The sequence below is a fragment of the Vombatus ursinus genome, unplaced genomic scaffold, assembly GCF_900497805.2.
Source record: "Vombatus ursinus unplaced genomic scaffold, bare-nosed wombat genome assembly UNPS02015175.1, whole genome shotgun sequence".
Taxonomy (NCBI): domain Eukaryota; kingdom Metazoa; phylum Chordata; class Mammalia; order Diprotodontia; family Vombatidae; genus Vombatus; species Vombatus ursinus.
Window position 1 is genome coordinate 16400108 of NW_020954953.1, and position 20694 is coordinate 16420801.

Consider the following 20694-nt stretch of genomic DNA (forward strand, 5'->3'; position numbering starts at 1 on the left):
CTTATTTCATGTTATTCATCCTCCCTCACTATAGGTTCCATCCGAACTGACCTTCTTGTAGTCGAATTAAATTGCATTGCCTAAGGTCTCACAATACTGAAATCCTTTCATTCCAATTCCAAGACACTTTACAGGTTACCACTGGTAGCAAACATGGGGTCTCTTAAGTAGGATAGCTTCAGAAATATTGGAAGGACTCCCTCCACTCAATCCTTTCCTACCAATCTGTTGATACCTGAAAATCCACAATTATTATCTGACATTTAAAGATTTAAAAAGCATTTTGTGTAGAAAAGATTTATTTCCTTGAATTGAGGTTTTATCTTTTCCTAAAATGCAAATATCCCTGGGAAATATTACACTTTACTGTAAATGAGTTTCAGATCCTTTTCCTCAAGCTTAGTTTTGCTGAAGGAAGATAGAGAGTTTGGGGCACTATGCTTTAACATTGCAAAAAGGGTGCCCCTAAGGAAGGAAAGAGGAAGCTGAGGGTACAGAGGTCGAAAGTAGAGACTGAAGGCACAAAGGTTTAAAGGTGCAGCTGAAGGTACGTTTACTTTGCAATGATGTCTAAAACCAACCCTGCAGGTTGGTTAAAATAAGTAGTAAATAGAAAAAAAAATTTACCCTGGTAGCTCTGTGGAGGATGGATTGATGAGGAGACCACTATTGCAATAGGCCAGGCACCTGGTGAAAATGGCCTACACTACAATGCTGTTTTAATAGAAGAGATACTAGCACAGAGGAAAATCTTCCTCAGAGCTGAATGGAATGGATGAGCCATTAGTTTGTATGGCTTTGTGAATAATTTTCTGTAAAATGTGGAACTTGGACTGACTTTGACAGAAATAGAGGGCGGCTTCTAGAAAATACTAGCAAGGTGAAATAATGCGAGTTAGTCTCATTGAGTCAAGAGTCCCTAACCTATGGTCAATGAACTTAACACACAGACACAAAAACACAGTGAGAGAGAAAGAGAGACCAAGAGACAGAGAGAGATGTATCTCAATAGAATTGGTTTCCTTTGTAATCCTATGTATTTTATATTATGCATTTAAAAACATTCTGAGAAAGGATCCTTAGTTTGTACTCCAAAGGGGTCCATGACACAATAGATTTAGAACCCCTGCATTAGATAAAGGGATTTTTTTAAAGAAGGCAAATGGCACCTTTTAATCTCGTTTCCATAAATGGCTTACACTGTTATGGAAAGCTTTCAATCAGCTTCTAGTCTATTTACAAATTGTTCTAAGGTCTATGATAAATGTCATAGTAATGTCAGGAAGTCAGGCAGATATTTTGCTCATTTCTTTTTCTATTCTAGACATTATATTGTGTTCTACTGTGCAAATTATAGTAGAAAAGACAGCTACTTTCAGTATTTTAGCAAATATTTATGGAATGACTACTTTGTGTAAGGTATGGCATTATGCCCTTCAACAGTATGCATACTGTACGGTCTCTGCCTTCAAGGAATTTGCAGTTTAATAAGTATCCAAAACATACACAAAAATAGCTAACGAATGGGGGAAACCTCCCTGACCTAAGGGATCCTGGGACACTTCTGATGGGACATATGGGCTCTGGATCAATGCTGAAAGACTTGGCACTTTGGGATAACACACCAATCCCTTGTTCTCCCAATGACAAAAGGAGGAGAAGCTTGAAAAGAGGCTTGGCCACTGGTAATCTAATCTTCTTCTCTCCAGAACATGTGGTATGGATCATTTTCTGTGGGACTTCCCATCATCAGAAGAGAAGGTTTTCCCTTATCTCCCTATCCCAATGCTTGTACACTGTAGATAAAGTATTTGCTGCTGCCTATGCAAGCCTAAGCCTAATGCTTCTTCTGCTTTGTACTTCTTTCCCTGAGCATAGGTGATCAAACAGCAATCCTGAGATGGATGTTTCTGCCCTAGGAAGCAACCATTCAAGCCCAAGAAATCAGGAGATTCTGAGTCCCTTAGTTGGAGGGAAATGTTCACTTCAGCTACTACAATGATTCTCAGAAGAAAAGGTGGCCACAGGCAGGAGAATGAGCTCAAGGCTTGACCTGGCTTACCAGAAGACGTAGACCTTAAAAGAGTTGTTCAGACACTGCAGAGCTGAGGTGAAAGTGAAATGCCTCTTCAAAGGTATCATAAAATCTCCCATGTTTTTAGTACCAACCTCCTAGGAGAATGTAGATCATACATCATTGTACTGAGTTTTAAGTCTTTGTCATGTGCACTTGTGAATCAATTGTATTTTAAGTAGTTATTTTACGTGGATAAATAGCTATCCTACTCCCAATCTGCATTGTACACTGAGTACATTTCTACTGTGTTTTAGGGAGAGCCCAGATAGGAGCCAAGTCTAAGTTTTAAGTGATTTTCCCCCCAGGGCTCTATGGAAGAAACATAAAGACTGAGACCAATAAGAAAGAACCTAACATTTCTCTTTAGAGGAGACCTCCACCTAATCTGTATATAAGCCTGGAGTTGTTGCTGTTGTTGTTATTTGTCCTTAGTTCTCAGAGAGGACCGTGACATCAGGTAGGTGATACCATGACTCAAAAGTGAATTGGATTTAAGTGAGAAAGGGTTGTACAAAGTCACCAGAATCACTTTCTCCTCCAGAGCCATCTGGGCCCAGGGGCCAGATATAGATCAGGCCAACTGGAGGTGACTCCAAATGCAGTGGAAGACCTTGGCCCTCTGAAGCTAAGATCTTTCCCAGGTCTCAATTTGACTGAGGCAACACCCATTCAGTGATTAAGGTTAGGTAAGAAACAAGACAAAGAATGGGCTCTTTTACCTCATCATGAAGAGCTACAGACTTCTTAAAGGAAAAGGGTAGCCATCCCCTCCCCACCCTTCCAGACTTGTTCTTATGCTTCGACAGAGCATTTATAAGAATCAAATGAGAGACACAATGCGTACTTTTAAGAATTCAAAGAAAGAAGAGACTACTAGCCAGGGTGAAAGGAAAATTTCCTGGTGGAAGTGGTATTTGAGCATTCTCAAATGAGATAAGCTTGTAACCTTAAAGCATTATATAGCTATTATTATTATTATCATTAAAATAATGCTATTATTATTATTAAAACTATTGTTACTATTATCTTTTGGGGGATATGGACCTACAATTTTCATGGTATAGAGAACTCCCAGTGAGGAAATCCCTTTTGCCAATGGAAATTAACAACTATTCTGTATCGGTCTTAGAAATTTGCCTAAGGCACTGAGAAGGTAAGGGATTTGCCCATTGTCATATATGTGTTTGAGACAGCTTGGTGGTGCAATGTATAAAGCACTGGGCCTGGAGTCAAGAAAACCTGAGTTCAAACCTGGCCTTAAACACTTACTAGCTGTGTGACCCTGGATAAGTCACTTATCCCTGTTTGCCTCCATTTTCTCAAGTGTAAAATGGAGATAATAATAGCACCTCCCAGGGTTGTTGTGAAGATCAAATGATATAATATTTGCAAAGCATTTAGCACACTGTGCCTGGCACATAGTAGGTGCCATACAAATGCTTACTGCCTTCTCTTCCCAGGACATGAATCAAGATTTTCATTCTGAGACTGACTCTTTATCCACTGTACTAAGCTGCCTCTCATTATCATCATCATCATCATCATCACTGTTATTATCCTTATCCAGGAGAAGTGAACATACTATCAGAACATCATTCCTCAAAATGTGGTCTCTGAAGTCCTGAGGAATCCATATTCCTTTCAGAGGGTCTGTGAGGTCAAAATTGTTTTAGAACTACTGAAACACAATTTCACAGAGTGAATGCAGAGGCATATATGAGAATGCAGCTGTCTTTGATCAAGCCAGACATTAAAGAGATTTGCAACAATATATAAAACAATACCACTCTTCTAAATAACTTATTTTTGTTTTGGAAAACATAGCTGTTTTTCATTAAAAAATGCTATGCTAAAATTTAATGAATTCATTGTTATTTTTAATTTTTAAATTTAACCCATTTTAGTTTCTAAGACACTAAATATTGATGGATAAAACCAAATAAACAAAAGCCCTTTGTGATGCTCATTAATTTATAGAAGTGTAAAAGGGTCCTAAGGCCAAAATAATTGAGAACTGCCATACTGGAGGAAGAGAATCATAACAATCTTGATTTCTCATTCCAAGTGAAACCAGAAGAAAATGGAAGGCGTAGCAGATAGTCCAAAGGTTCTCTTTAAGATGGTTGATAAGGAGTTGTTGGGTCCTTTCATAACCTGACCCTATTCTACCCTTTTAAGATTCATACACTTTACTTTCTCTCCCAACCCCCCACCTTTCCCCACCCCACATATTCTGTGATCCAGCAACACTAACCCACTTGCTGTTCTTCAAACAAAATACTCCATCTCCCGACTCTGGGGACTTTCACTGGTTGTCCCTCATGCCTGGAACTCTCTGCTCCTCATCTCTACCTCCTGGCTTTCCTTATTTCCTTAAAGTCTCAGCTAGGGCAGCTAGGTTACCCAGTGAATAGAGTACCAGGACCGGAGTTGGGAAGACTCAACTTCCTAAGTTCAAATACAGCCTCCAGACACTTATAAGCTAGGTGACCCTGGGCAAGTCATTCAGCCCTGTTTGCCTCAGTTTCCTCATCTGTAACATGACTTAGAGAAGGAATTGGCAAACCACTCTGGTATCTTTGCCAAGAAAACCCCAAATGGGGTCACGAAGAGTTGGACACGACTTAAAAAAATGACGGAACAACAAAAAGCCCCACCTTCTACAAGAAGCCCTTCCAAGTCTTCTTTAACCTTAGTGCTTTCCTTCTGAGGTTATCTCCAATTTATCTTGTATATGTCTGGTTTATATATAGTTGTTTCTCTGTTGTCTCCCTCATTAGACTGTGAACTCCTTGAGACCAGGAACTGTCTTTTGCCTTTTGTATCTCCAGTGCTTAGCGCAGTGCATGGCACATTGGAGGCACTTAATAGATTCTTGTTGACTTGGCTTGGTATGGCTGTTTTTTATCATGCACCTAAAGACAATAAAAACCATTTGATGGAACACTTGATCATCTCATATTTCAGTATTCTTGATCTCTTTGTCAAGAGGAAAAGTATGGCAGCCAAGGGCAACACTGGTTTAGAATACAAATTTTTTTGTAACTCTATGGGAGGAGAATGGTAAAAGATTAAATTGCTTCACAATATGATGAGAATCAACAAAAGAAAAAAGTTACAGAAAGTGGATGAAAGACCCACAAAGTCAGATTATCACAGGAGCATTCAACTATGAAACTAGAAGGAATTGACCCTAAAGAAAACAAATATGGGCAGAGCAGCCAGACCAGACAAAGTATAAAAAGACGATACTCATCCCAGAAGGGATATGGCTGTGTCGATAAGGGACCAAGTCTCACAATATATAAACACTTGCAAACCTTAGAAGGCATCGTAGAGTCCTGGGTTTAGAGTCCAGATGGCCTGAATTCAAATTCAAGTAAGGGTCTGCCTCAGACACTTATGAACAGTGGCAATTTGTCTCAGCCTCAATTTCTTCATCTGTAAAATGGGGGTTAATAATAGCACCTAACTCAGAGAGTTGTTGCAAAGGTCAAAAGAGATAGCATTTAAAATGCTTACCAAAAACCTTAAAGTGCTATAAGTAGCTATTTTGTTATTATGATGATGATTATGATTGTAAGAAGGGTGACAGAGAAGCTATCAGAAACTATTAGCCTATATCTCAGCTTTCCCACCTCTACCGAATGTTTATGAAAATCATCTCCAGAACTCCAGTTCTGCCTTTAAGTCCTGGTAGGCAATTTCAGGGATGCGACATCATGGCCTCCACCAGTAAGAGCCATTGAATCATAGGATTTTGATTCAGAAAGGATTCTTAAAGATCATCTAGCCTAACTCTCTCATCTTTCAGCTAAGAAAGCTGAGCCCCAGAAAGGTGATGTGACTTACCTGCACAATTAGTAAATTACAGACCTGTTATGCAAAGGCAGTCCTTCTGACTCCAAAGTCACTGCTCTACTGTCTCTGTTAAACTAAGTGTGCGCATCTAGGGTTTGAACCTAAGGCTTCTCTCAGTAGGATTCCTTCCTCTTTTTTATCATGCTGCCAGCCCTAAAGAAACCACCTGCCTATGTTGTGTTACAAAACTGAAATTTAAGGTTGTGATATACTGCAGACTGTTGTTGCTATTCAGTCATTTCAAGCCTGACTCTTTGTTCAAGGTTTTCTTGGCAAAGACACTGGAGTGGTTTGTCATTTCCTTCCCCAGTTCATTTTACAGATGAGGAAACTGAGGAAACAGGGTTAAGTGACTTGCTCAGGGTCATACAGCTAGTAAGTATTGGAGGATAGATGATAGGCCAACTCAAAGGTCCAGGTTCAAGTCTTGCAACTGACACCTATTTGGAACATGTTGAAGTACAGAATTGAAAGTCTGGATGAGAAAACATGTCACATCACAGCAAACCCCAATCTTCAGGGATATCAAGTCATCTGGTTTAAACAATAGTTACTGTTCTTTCTGCTTTTCCTGGTCTAAGAGCTATGATTACTCAACTCTTGAGTGACTTCTTTTCCTTTTCACAACAACATCTTACGAGCCTCCTTCACTACCATGTCCCCTGATACCAGAAAAAGATCACCATAGATCAGAGAGATAAGGCAAGGGCCACCTTACTGCCTTTATTGTTTGTAAGCTCTCATGGCAGGATTACCCCAGTAGTTTTCTTCAATAACAAAAGGGAGAAAAGCCAACTAAATTCAGGTCCCAGTCTGTGTGCTGCTCTCTGATGAGTTTAACAAGAACACTCCCTTGGCTCCAAAACGGACAGAAAAGCAGAAGTGAGCTTTACAAACAGGGGCCAGGAGTCGTCAAAAGGAAAGTACACCCAGGCAATAGCGTCATGAAGTAATTGCTTATCTCTTATTGCTCCAACGTGCTGCTGCAGAAAACTTCCTATTTCCACTCCACAATGGGTGCTTGCTTCATGCAGTGGATACCTGAAATACTTGAAACATGCAACTCCTGCAGAGAAGGCAAGCTTTAGCTCCTGTCATTTAACAGGACACGAAGCGTGGGAAAGAAGAAAAGAGAGAGACAGCTGAAATCCTAAAATCCAACTCCTCCTTTCCTCACTTGAATTGGAAAGGAACAATTTTATTTTCAAATCTTACTCCATATTTGCCATATTAAAAACTTGCCTTTTTCCACTTAAATATATATATGCATTACCAATGTATACTATACCTGGGCCAATGCTTATAAGTGATAAGCACAAGTAATAAATATGTGTATGGAATTTGGTGAATCACTTACCCTTTTTGAGCCTCAGTTTCCTCATCTGTAAAAGCAAAGGATCGGACTAAAGAATTTATCTGTAAGCTTCCTTTTAGACCCAAAATTCTGTGATTCTCTGGTATGGTAGAAATAACTAAATTGCAAATCACAATATCTGAGTTTAAGTCCTGACTTTTCCATTTAACTAACCCTGTGGATTTGGGGAAAGTCCCCTAATTTTTCTGAGCCTCAGTTTCAATTTCTATAAAACAGGAATACTAGGTAGTATCAGAGGGCTGTTGGGATGACCCTGTGAGTGCTCCACTACAAATTCACCCTCTAACATGAAAAATACTCTGCAAATACAAGGCATTCAAGTCAATTCAACCCAACAAACATTTATTAAGAGCTGCTACATTTCATAAAAAGTTGTATTATGCACTAGGGATACAAAATAAATTTTAAAAAAACAGCATGGCATGTCCCTCAGGAGTTCGTAATCCAACAAGACCTGTCTACAAAAGGATATGACACAGTAGAATATGATTAAGGTAAAGAAGCAGTCCAGAGTGTTCTAATAAAATTTAAGAAGGTTTCGCAGAGGAAATAGTTTCTTGAAGGAAGAGAACAGTGGGGCGTAGTGAGATGAGCACTGAATTTGGAGTTAGGAGGCTTGAATCTGAAATTCCTGCTCTACTACTTACTAAGCCACTTGACCCCTGGGATTTCAGTGTCCTCATCTATAAAATGGGAGGGTATTAGTTGCTCTTAAGGGTACCTTACAGATCAAATCCTATGATTCCAATATGTGGAGATATGGAAAGCGGCGGCTCCAAGAATGAGGAAAGGTAGAAGCAGGTGAAGTCAAGACAGGATGGGGAAAGATAATTAATATTCCAGCTTGCCTGGAATAGAATTTCTAAAGGGGAAAATCATTAAATTAGGCCTGAAATGTTGGAGCCAGATCTATAGCCAACAGGGAAGTCACTGAAAATTTTTGAGCAGGACAGAGATTCGATCAGACTTATGCACTGGGAAAATTATTTTGGCATGAATGTGAAGTACATAATGGAAAGGGGAGCCATCAGTGGTAGGAAGACCAATTAGGAGCCCTTAGAATGGTACAGAAAGACATAACAAGGGCCTGAACTAGGAGTCAAAAAGAGACAGATTCCAGAGACATTTCAAAGGGAGAATTGACAGGACTGGACGACTGAGGGAATGTAAGGTGGGAGGGGAGAAAGGAAAAGAAGAGTCAAAGATGGCTCTAAAGTTGAAAACTTGGGTGATTGGGAAGGTGGTAGTGTCCTCGGTACAGGAATGGAAGTGGCTAATTAATAATAATTATTATAACTACTATTAAGGTCAAACATATGTGAAAGGTCACAATTAATGCTTTCTCCAATAATTAAATATCCTCCACACAAGGACAAGAAAAGAGGGGCTCCCTAAGCCCCCAAGATGAAAGCCCTCAAACAAGCAGCACCTTGCCGGTGCTTGGCTCTCCTTTCAATCCCTACTATAGTTCTTCAGCATGTTGATTTTGTTTGAAGTGAGATCTCCACCAGCTGTAGGCATCAGGGTAGGGAGGGGAATTTTAACGGCAGAGGAAGGGGGGGGTGGGGAGGATGGACAGCAAATCAGGCACAAAGAGCACACACTCCCTCAGGCAGGGATGCTACTACAAGACTTCCCCCAAATGAACTTTACAGAACACACACAAACGCAGTATTGTGCCGGTCTGAATCAGCCCCACAGTGGATGGTCCAAACAGCTATCAGTACTGCATCCATTTCAGAGCAGGAGAGGGTCACCCTGAGTACACAGCACTGCCCTTTCAAGTTACTGCCTTCGGACAAGTCCCCAATTTCCTTCCATACCACCTTTGATCCTGTCACTGTAATAGCAGGTTTACAAAGAGCCAAGCTGAAGATCTGTTTTCCCAAGACTCACACTTTAGGAGACACTCCACTGAAATCAAGATGATGCCTGGGCTGACCACAGTTTTGCCCTAACACATACACCCAGGAATTGTTTCCCATACATAGAACAAGGAGTCATGTTACTTACATGGAGTCAAAAGGGGTAGAAATCCAAGAGCTGACTCAGGTGTCCCCAAATTCAGAAAACTCTTAACACAGAAGGCAACAGCTGAGGTTTTCATTCCATTTAAGCAGACGCTTCTGGGAAGGCTCAGTGAACAACAGGGTTCCCTTCACAAGCAGACCAGAGAATGAAGCTCTTTTGAAAGAAGAGGAAGTCTCACTGTACTTCCCTAAATTCATTGTTCTTTCTTCTGATGGTTACTAAACCCTTCTCTGATTCCAATACCCCAGGCATAGCTATTCTGGGAAGGCAAGTCCTATCTGTCTCATTCCATTTATTCTAAACACTGCCCGGTGTATTCATTTCCAGGACACATGTACAAAACATTGGGCTGCTCTGGTTTCCTGTTTTGGAGGCAAAGGCTCTGTATTTACAGACATGTAAGGGAGAGCTCCTCTGCCCAGCTCCCCTACTTTCCATCAGATCCAATTGTCTGTTTTCAATAAGCTACCCCTCCTGGGTTCAGACTATTTTACTAATGTCCCTTCTTTGCCCCTATTTCTCAAGCATTCAAAATGGGCTACCAAATAACATAACTACAGACTGATAAACAAACAAATGGATGGATGGATTCTAGACTAAAATAACCCTTTTTCTACCTATCTTTAGCAACACTCACCAAGACATCTTCCAACTATAGTTCATTTCTTTCACCCACAAGGGCAGGAAAAATGACAAGTGGCAAGTTAAAATTGGACAAATCCTTCCCTTTAACTACCCCTGCAAGGGCTCTTTCATTTCATTTGAGCCCCGCCCTCTTAGCACTCCCATCTGGGTTCACTGGTTTGCCCTTCTTAGTGGGGAAAAAAAAAAAAACACCATCTCATGTTTCTACTCAACGGTTTCAAATTTTAAAAAATCAAACCAAACAACAGTTAAGATTGGAGACCTACTTGAAGAGGTAGCTACACTTTATTCAATTCTCTTCACAACCTACACCTACCAAACAAATTGCCGACATTAGTGAAGGCTCTTCTAATGGCTTAGTTAGAAACAAAGGCACTGGGAACAAGTCTGAGAGTCTTTCATTCAGTATTTAGTCTACCCCAGTCCTTACCATTCTTTTCTAGGCCAACATGAAAACCCCAACCAGCCCTCTCTTCTCTGCTTCCCCTTCAAAACAACCATGGCCAAGAAGATGGAAAGTGACCAATAGGATTTCAGTAAGAAGAAATTGGGGGCCTTCTTCACATCTAGAAGTATATGAAGGTTTCTAAGTTGCCTCTGACAACACTTCATGTGAAAGATCTCCGTGTTATAACATTCAGTACAAGAATGAGCCATGGTCTCCCAAACCTGAGCTTCTTCCTAGAAAGTTTCATGCTCTCTGGTCTCTCCATTGGTTGTGTGACTATGATGTAGTCATAGTCACTGTGTGACTATGATGTACAGGCAATTCTCCACATCTGCAGCATTCATCTATTTCAAACAGCCTAAAAGTAGATAGCTACTTCTCTTTCTCATTAGGAGGTTGGCATAGACTACCAAGGGTGGGGAACCTGTGGCCTCCAGGCCACATGTGGCCCTCTAGGTCCTTTTACTGAATCAAAAGGCTGCACTTGAGGACTTAGAGGGCTAGATGTGGCCTCAAGGCCCCTGGGACAGCAGTGCAGGATTATGTGTTTCGGCCTGGAGACAGTCAGGTATGAGAGGAAAAGGATAGTTCTGTGCACAAAGATAAATATGCAATTAGCCAGAGCTCTTCCTAATAAAACGAAGCCTTCCAGCAGCTGGCATCACAGGAAGAAACAAGAGACTGACTTGATCTTTACTTCAACTGGCAGATTTCAGGAGAAGCAAACAGGCATTGTGATCTCTGATCCATCTATATTTTTGATGCTGAAGGTTGCACATAGATGATAAAAGGTTTTGAGAAAAATCAGACAGCAGTTACCACTCCTACCTTGCAGGAGTCCCCCTCACTCCTAAGAAAAGCTAAATTGGTTTTTTTTGGGAGGGGGTTTAGGTAGATATTTTGTTTTTTTTGTTTGTTTTTTCAACTGGGGAATTTTTTAAAAATAATTAATTTATTTATTTTTAGTTTTCAACATTCACTTCCATGAGATTTTGTTTTAAATTTTCTTCCCTTCGCTCTCTTCCCCCACCCCAAGATGGCATGCAATCTGATATATGCTCTACTTACACATTCATATTAAATATATTTTCACATTAGTCATGATGTAAAGAAGAATTAGAACTTATGGGAGGAACCTCAAGAAAGAAGAAACAAAACAAAACAACAAAAGAATAGGAGACAGATAGTATGCTTCCATCTGCATTCAGAATCCAAAGTTCTTTCCCTGGATGTGGACAGCATTTTCCATCTTGAGTCTTTTGGAGTTGTCTTAGATCCTTGCATTGCTGAGAAGAGCTAAGTCTATCAAAGTCAGTCATCGCACAATGTGGCTGTTACTGTGTGAAAAACTAAATGTTACAGGAAAGCTGCGTTTAAAAAAAAATAATGGGCAGAAAAGGAATTTAAAATGCAAATTAAATTTCTATATGGTCATTCCTATTGCCTTTAGGTAATGATTGAACCTCACTGGCTTTCAGGACTCTAATCTCTGTCTCTGGACATTTATTTCACAAGAAAGGTAAATTTGTGGAGAAGTAAAAAGAGACTTGTGAAGATATCATAGATGTGAACTGAGAACAAAATAAAATTATTTCTGGAAACTCCTAATTTGGGTGAGCATTAATTTATGAGGGACAATCCTCCCTCAGCTTCTTCTGAACTGAATAGCCCCATTTCCTACTTTACACAAAGGTGGCATAGGGTTCAGTGAAAAGTAGAGAATGAGATACCAGTGTCACAATTTCATTTTCTTTTTTGTCTGTTTTTCTTCATCCTTAAAATTCTGAATTCAGAAAACAACAGATAAAATGAGCATTTCTATGTACAAAACAGAACAGAAAAAGAGAGTTATATACAAAACCACAAATCTCTATTACGTGCAATTTGCTTTATACATAAAAATTCAACATATAACTTTCAAAGCTGTTTTGCAGGTCTGTTTCCTTCTGGTCTTCCTTCTATGCTCTTCTATACCTTTTAAAAATGCTTCATTTACCCTCTTTTCTTTCTTTTCTTTTCTTTTTTTTTTTGGCAACTCTATTGCTTACAATCCCCTTTCCCAAATCTCCCCTTGAAAAAAACTGAAGAAAAAAAAATGACTCCTAATAAATATGCATAGTCAAGGAAAACAAATCTCCACATTGGACACCTCCAACAATTTGTCTCACTCTGCATCATGAGTCCATCACCTCTTTGTCAGGAGGTGAGTAGCATGCTTTATCATGCATCCACTCTAATCTCTGTTGGTCAGTGCATTGACAAACCTCTCAAGTCCTTCCATTGTTTTTCTTTACAATGATTGTATAACTTGTTCTCTAAATTCTGTTCACTTCTCTCTGCATCAATTCATGCAAGTCTTCTCGGGTGCCTTTGAAACCATCCCTGTCATCATTTCTTACAATATATGTAGCAAGGGCTGTGCCTCACATGTAACAAGCAGCTGTCGTGTGGCTCGGAGGGAAGCAGAATAGATATCGCTAACCTCTTCTCCACCTACCCTTCTCCAAGGGAGACTTTATTTCTTGCCAAGAGGAGAAGCAGGCAGTTGAGGTTAAAAGCTTGGCCACTCTGCTTTCCTCAAAGAGAAAAGGTACCAGGTTAGAATTATATATCTCTGTTCTCTTAAATATTATTAGGGGATGTGATTTTCAAGTTCAAGGTAAACTTCTGATTGCTGTTCATTAATTGGGGGAAAAGAGGACCCAAACTTTTTATCCAATGCTTGACTCTTTTCCCACCCAATACTAGTTCCACAATGAATACATATAAGAAGTAACAAAGAAACTCATTTATCCAAATCTGTAGCGAAACAGGTGTCAGAGAAAGTAAACATAGGAAAATATATACCAGACAATTCAGAGTGAAGGAGCTCTCCTACTGAGAATGAAGCAACTCAACTCAACTGAAAAAGAGTGTCCAGATCTTACCCAAGGAGAAAATACCCTGAAGTCTCTAGTATAACAAGACGGGACAGGGACACGATGGAAACTGCTAACTCCTCTTACGTCAGCTTCTTCCCAGAGTCTTTTCCTGAAGCAACCTGAAGCAGCATCTGGCATCATTCATCTTCTCTCTCAAAGCCGGAAGCCTGAAGTGCCTTAAGCAATTGCAGAGACCAAAGAGCCTACAAGAAATGTGACTAAAAGCATACACAAGGATGTTATCAGAGAAATGTTCTTCAGGACATAACAGAAAGTCACAGTTCTGTGATCTAGGATTCTGTGATGAAATAGGACTTCTTGGCCCATGCTTCAGGACAACTGGTTCAACTCTTAATAGTTAAGCTACTGGATCAGAGCTACTCAGGTGTTTCATAGGAAGGGCAAGGTCTGTCTCAGATGAATCAGATTAGTTTCCCATCTCTGAGGTCACAGGTTTTGAGGCAAGCACCTGCCATTACCTCAGCCTATTTTTGAAACAGAAAACACTGCTCTAGAGGGGGAGAAGCCAAGGAAGTAGCTATAGGGAAAGCCACAACCCCAAAGGAAGAATAGCTTGACCCACTGCGGTTACACCTGGTTGTAACTCTTCCTCTTGCCCCTTCTCATTTCCATTTTGGAAGGGTTAAGTCTCTACACTGGCACCAGTATGAAAGAAGTTGATGGGCTACTCAACTTTAGAGATCTCGGTCTTGGTTGGCTCCAGTGCAAAGGAGTTCATTGGGCTGCCTCAGTTTCCTTCCCTTGTTGTTCCTGCCTCCTATTATTTTCATTGTCTCCAATTAAAACATGAAGGAGCCTCCTCTTTTGAACTTTCCCTTAAAAAAGCCAAATAAAAGATCCTATTACTCTCAGCATTAACTGGTCCCTCTCATTTTCCCATTCAATGCCTTTGGTCCTTTCGGTATCCTCTGATATCAAAGATGTGGAGAGCAGAAATAACCTACATATGTATATGTATATGTATATATATATATATATATATATATACACACACAGATAGATACAGATATAGATATATACACATATATATACACACACACATATACACATATAGATAGATATAGATATATACATACATATGTGTGTGTAAAGTGTTTTGTGGGTTTTAATTTTATTTGAATCTCATAGCAACCCTATGGGGTAAGTAATATATTATTTCATTTATATTTTACAGATGAGGAAATTGAGGCCAAGAGCTACTTGCCCAAGGTTACAGGGTAAATAATTGTCAGTCAGATCACAGGTATTTTTACTTATTACCTTTCTAATGTTCTATCATTTTTCTTGCAAAGTTCCTCTTTTTGTTAGGCAAGAGCTCCCCATAAAGGAGTTCCATTTTACGCAGACTGGAATCCAACTTAAGACCTATCAATAAATCGATGACTCCATACTGCCTCCTAGTGGTATCCTACATCCAACTAGCCTTTGACCTGGAGCAAAGGTACTTGCATGAATTTCAGATAGTGGGCTGTGTATTTTCTACCAGTTGCATCTGACCCCCATTTCCTAGAATGCACAAGTTTAAATAGCCAGTGATGAGGGTGATACAAGGATGAGGGGAAATGGGGCAATATTAGTACAAGGTACTTTCTCATTGGTTACCTACTAGATAGTGTCATTGTTAATATCCCTTAATAGTCTCAAAATTCCAGTTGTCTTAAACCTTGCTTTTAAAACTTCTGAGTGAAGCAAGCACTACTCAACACTTAAACCGAGCTCAAATTAATAAGGCACAATGAAGTCGTTTATCTTTTAGTTCCAGTGAAACTGAGGATAAGACTGAGACAAAGATTGAGATGCTATAGGCAAGGATCTCCTGAGCTGGTACTCCTACCACAGCTTTCCAATGGTCTTGAAGCTATTTCAAAGCCACCAAGTAGTAAAATAATCCCAATAGAGTTAAATTATTACATACTCAAGGAATGACAGAAGAGAGTGACCACGAATTGATGATAAAAACATATCCTAAAGCAGATCTGGTGGAATTTCCAGTAAAATTCTGGGGGAATTTTCAGGGTCTTTGTAGCAATTACACTGAGTTCAGTCAATACTTTTCCTGAAGCAAGATCTCAGTAAATATTTATAATATTTGAAGTTAAACATTCTTTCATTGGCCCTTCAATTTCTGTGTCCAAGGAATCAGTTGTATATTGAAGGGCTCTTATGTTTTTATGTTTATAATAATCCCTTTCATTTGTCTTGTACTTTCGGGTTTTCCAAATGCTTTCAAATTCATTTTTCATTTTTATTCTCACAAAGACCCTGAGTTATACAAGCTTATTCCTCTTGTATAAATAAGGAAATTGAAGCTTTGACTTAAGTCGTACATATATTACCCAGGTCTGCTGATTCCTAATACAGAGTTGAGCATTGTCTCAGGTGTTCTGAATAAGTGAATTTTTCACTATGTGGTATATTATGATGTGTGGGATACATATGCGATTACCATCATGATTTGTCTTTTTTTTTTCATTTCTTTCTTTCATTTATTTATCAGCACTCATCCAGAACTTAAGTTAAAATATGTACTATGCATAAAAACTGAAGTTCCTTAATATTAATTCAATAATCTATGCTCATTTCTCCTCCCCACCCATGTATTATCCCTTATTTGCAAAGTTTTCCTCTACGGTTCCTCATTGTGACATGCAAGTGACCTGGTTTGAAAAGCCAATGGAGAGCAAGTTTTAGCAGGCAAAGTGAAATGTTCTCAAGCAGAATTTAGGAATAGGCTCATATGTCTGTTGTATGAGGACCAACCAAGGACAATCAGAGGAGGCTTAGCACCAAGTTGACTTCAAGGTGATTGGGTGTGTTGTGACCTCAGTGACTCTCAAAAATCAATTCTGTTTAGTCTAGAGCACAGAGTATTAACCTTGGTCAAGATTAAGATTATCATTACCTTTAACTTGATTTTTTTAAAAAAATATTTTTTATAACTATTTCAATGTAAATAGTTTCATTTGTAATATAACATATTTTACTTAGCACTCATCCTAAAAACTGCATTTCCTTAGCAATAATTCAATCATTCAAAAACATTATTCCAAGAAGGGGTCCATAGGCTTCACTAGACTGCCAAAGGGGTTCATGACACAAACACAGTTAAGAATCCTTCCCTGTTCGAGAGGGTTCACAATCTACATTAATGAACAGAGAGCCCACGTAAGAGGAACAAAATCACAGATCACTGAAACATTGAGGAAGTAGGGTTTATTTATTGTTCCTATACCACATCCAAGCTAGTTATCTCACAATTTGCCCAGGAAGGGACTCTGCACTCTTCTGTCGTGAATGAAATGGACGGATTGTACTTTAGAATAACATGTTTTTGAATAGTATTGCATTATTAGGTAGAGTTTCCTTACTGGAACTTAAAAGAGAGCAATGAAATTATAAGCCACAGAAGAGAAGAATGAGTTTTACAGATAAAAAAAAGTACGAAGACATTTAATGACTGGCACACCTGGTCAGAACTGGCTACTGTCACCAAGTGGTAAATTGTGTAGCTGGAGAAAGACTATGGACACAGCGAGCTCAATGTCTCTGATGACTAATAACAGTAAATCAGACTTATGTTGTATCTTCAGATAGACACACAACTGTCCTCACAACAACACTGTGAATAAAATTAAGAGCCCTAGATTAGCTCTGGATGAGGGAGGTGATGAGACTGATACTCAAAAAACCTCATGAGTAGAGAGACTGATGAATGGAGAGGAGACTGGCTGGGACTCACAATTGGAATTCATTACTTTTTCATTTCAATTTTCCTTGTAATTGTAATGCTGTCTTCTCCAGAAAATAAAGTGCAACCAGATAAAGAGTGAGGGATAAAGTGCTAGATTTGGACTCAGGAAGACCTGAATTCAAACTCTACTTCAGACATTAGTTGTGTCACCCTGGATGAGTCACTTAATCTCTCTCAGCCTCAGTTTCCTTATTTGTAAAAATGAATATCAGACTAGTAGGTACCTCACAGAGTTGTTGTGAGGATCAAATAAGATTATATATATATATATATATATAAAGTACTTTACAAACTTTAAAGCACTGTTGAAATAGCTATTATTTATATAGCACAACCTAAATTATTCTGAATGAGTGGATTTGTCATAAAAAGAACCTTACCCCTTAATACTGAATTTTTTTTTACTTGGTTTTTATGAAAATCTAAAATGTGTTATATAGATATCTTGTTACTGGGGCTATATCCTAAGAGGGTGATTGACAAATAAGGGGGAAAAACCATATGTACCAATATGTTCATAGGAACACTATTTATCATGAGAAAACACTAGTTTGTCATAAGGGATGACTTGGTGCAGGATAAGAGAATGAATTTTGAAATATAGGTGATATAAAAACAAAATATCAATAAAATTATTTTTAGAAGATATGGCTATGGTTGGTGGAGTTGTAAACTGGTCCAACCATTCTGGAAAACAATTTAGACCTATGCCCAAAGGGTTCCAAAACTGTTACATAGCCTCTGACCCAGCAATATCATTACTAGGTCTGTATCCCAAAGAGATCAAAGAGAAAGGAAAAGGACCTATACATACAAAAATATTTATAGCAGCAATTTTTGTGGTAACAAAGAATTGGAAGTTGAGGAGATGTCTACCAATTGGGGAATGGCTTATCAAATTGTGGTACATGATTGTGCTAGAACATTACTATGCTAGAAGAAATGATGAGGGGGGACGGTTTCAGAAAAACCTGGGAAGACTTATATGAACTTATATAGAGAGAAGTGAGCAGAGCAGAAACAGGAGAACATTGTACACAATAGCAGAAATATTCTAACAATGATCAACTGTGAAAGACTTATTCTAATCAATCCAATGATCCAAGATAATTTCCAAAGGACTCATGATTAAAATGCTATCTCCCTCCAGATAAAGAACTGATGAATTCTGAGTTCAGATTGAAATACACCTTTTTCCGCTTTGTTTTTCTTGCTTTTTTTTGCAACATGGCTAATATGGAAAAATATCTTGCATGACTTCCATATATAATTATTATATTACTTGCCTTCTCAAAGGGGAGGGGAGGAACTTAGGGAAAGAGAGAATTTGGAACTCAAGATTTTTAAAAATAAATGTTCAATAAATAAAGTATAAAAAAGATACGACTGGAAGAAAATATAGGGTGACCTCAAAATCTACTTTGAGGGCACCAGTCTTAGTCTAAGACTTTGGGACCCCTGCATGTGTCTAGAGATTGGGAAATAGATGAACAATCTACGGTATAGGAATGTAATGGAACATTACTGAGCTCTAAGGAATGTCAAATACTATGAATTTAGAGGGACCTAGGAAGACTTATATGAAATGATACTAAAGTAAGAAAGCAGAATCAAAAGAACAATATATACAATGATTCTGATCATATAAATTAAGTCTCACAGAGAAGCAACAAAATTCTGGATACTTATTTTCACACCATATTGTCAAAGCTAAAAAAAGGGATGCATCCTTCCTTTTTGTTAATAATTTATCATTTAATTTTTTCATGAGCGTATTTCATGTGTTTATTAGAAAGTAACTGTTGTGTCAAAACAAAAAGCATCAATAAATTTTTTTTTAAAAAAGGAAAACAAATAATGACATGCATTATACCCTCCCTGGGTTCTTAAGCAATATATATATGTAATTAAAGGGCATCCAGGTGGCACAGTGGATAGAGTTCTGGGCCTGAAGTCAGGAAGACTCATCTTCCAGAGTTCAAATCCAGCCCCAGACACTTACTAGCTGTGTAACCCTGGGCAAGTCATTTAACCCTGTTTGCCTTGACTTCCTCGTCTGTAAAATGAGCTGGAGAAGGAAATGGCAAACCACTCTAGTATCTTTGCAAGAAAACTCCAAACGTGGTCGTGAAGAGTCAGACACAACTAAAAAAAAAAACGGCTTAACAAAATGATATTAAATCTTTTTCTTGTTCATTCAAATTCATCATAATGAACATTCAAAAATACATGTTTATTGAACTCAGTGGAATGATTGAGACTCAAGATTGTCATAATGAACATTAATTATATTAATTATATATAAACATAACTAATTAATTATATACTATACTCTAATATAGTGATGCTCTTAATGGGAATCACGGTGTGTAGGATTGCTTGGCCCTGCACTAAATGGCTCCCAATGGCTGTTCTTTCAGTTCTTGTTTCTATTTTTATAAGGGTTTTGTGATCTTGTTCCTTGCAGTCTCTTCTGGCTCTTGTCAGAAAAATGTGACAGTGGTCTGTTTGTCAGCAGGAATCACTTTCTAATTTGATGCTTCTAATCCTCTGTTTGTGAAGAGACTATAAAACTAAACTGCTTAGACTCTCACATGATAGGGTAAGTAAGGTCTCAATGAAAGCCCCATAGAGGAAGTGCTAATTCAACAGCTCAGGGAAAATGCCTTTCCCCCTTACTCCTCGACCATATTGCTACCTATATGAAAATATTGGAGTAAGAGGGAGAATAAGGGAGTCAGAGGACCTGGGTTTGAATCTTGGCTGTGATATTTACTACTAATATCTTAGGTCACTTTACAAATTGACCAACAAGCACTTATTAAGTGCTAATTACATGTCAATTACTGCACTAGGCTCTAGGGATAGAAACACAAAAGTCCCTACCCTCAAGGAGTTCACAGTCTCTAACAGATAAGACAAGCATACATTTTCTTCCTCATCCGAAAAATGATGGAGTTAGATTAGTTGATCTCTACCTTTAATCCCTCTAATATTAAATGAAAGCTAAAATTGTCCAGTGACTGACCTCCAGATAAGTAAGGTTGTTACTATTATAATAAAAATAATTACATTTTTGCTTTTAATTTTCTGAAAAACTTTCATATGTCTGATCTCATTTTAACCTTACAGCAACCTTTTAGTGTAAATAAAGCAGCTCTTTTTATCTTTCTTTAACAGAGAGAAAAATTCAAGTACATGAAGGTCATGTGACTTCTCTAGTTCCATAACTAGTGTCAAAGCCACTGGGTCAGAATAGAATCTGATGCTCTTCACACCCAGTACGGTGCTCAGAGAAGATGGGCAGAAAGGCATATATTTGACTGCCAAATATATATGGGGCAAAACAAAGACATCATTTTACAAGATCAATGGATTCGGAGCAGAAACAGGCCCAGAGAAGTTGTGACTTGTTCAAGGTAAAATGAGTAGAAGGTAACTGAGGAGGGATTCTTTAGTCCTGAAGTTTCAAAAAATCTTTCTTAAAATTCCATTTCCTATCTCATCTCTATAAGCATGTTAGAAGTTTATTGTTGAGTCATTTCAGTCACGTCCAACTCTTTG

General features: G+C 38.6%; 1 protein-coding gene across 4 annotated transcripts in view; it reads right to left on the reverse strand.

Moving 5' to 3' along the window:
* Positions 1-9459, reverse strand: part of LOC114031541 (interactor protein for cytohesin exchange factors 1-like) — a 193332-nt gene extending 183873 nt beyond the window's left edge. For all 4 annotated transcript variants that reach the window (XM_027846675.1, XM_027846680.1, XM_027846677.1 and 1 more), the window contains exon 1: positions 9327-9459. The gene's annotated coding sequence lies outside the window, so the exon portion shown is untranslated. The remainder of the gene's footprint in view (positions 1-9326) is intronic.
* Between the last annotated feature and the right edge of the window lie 11235 nt (positions 9460-20694).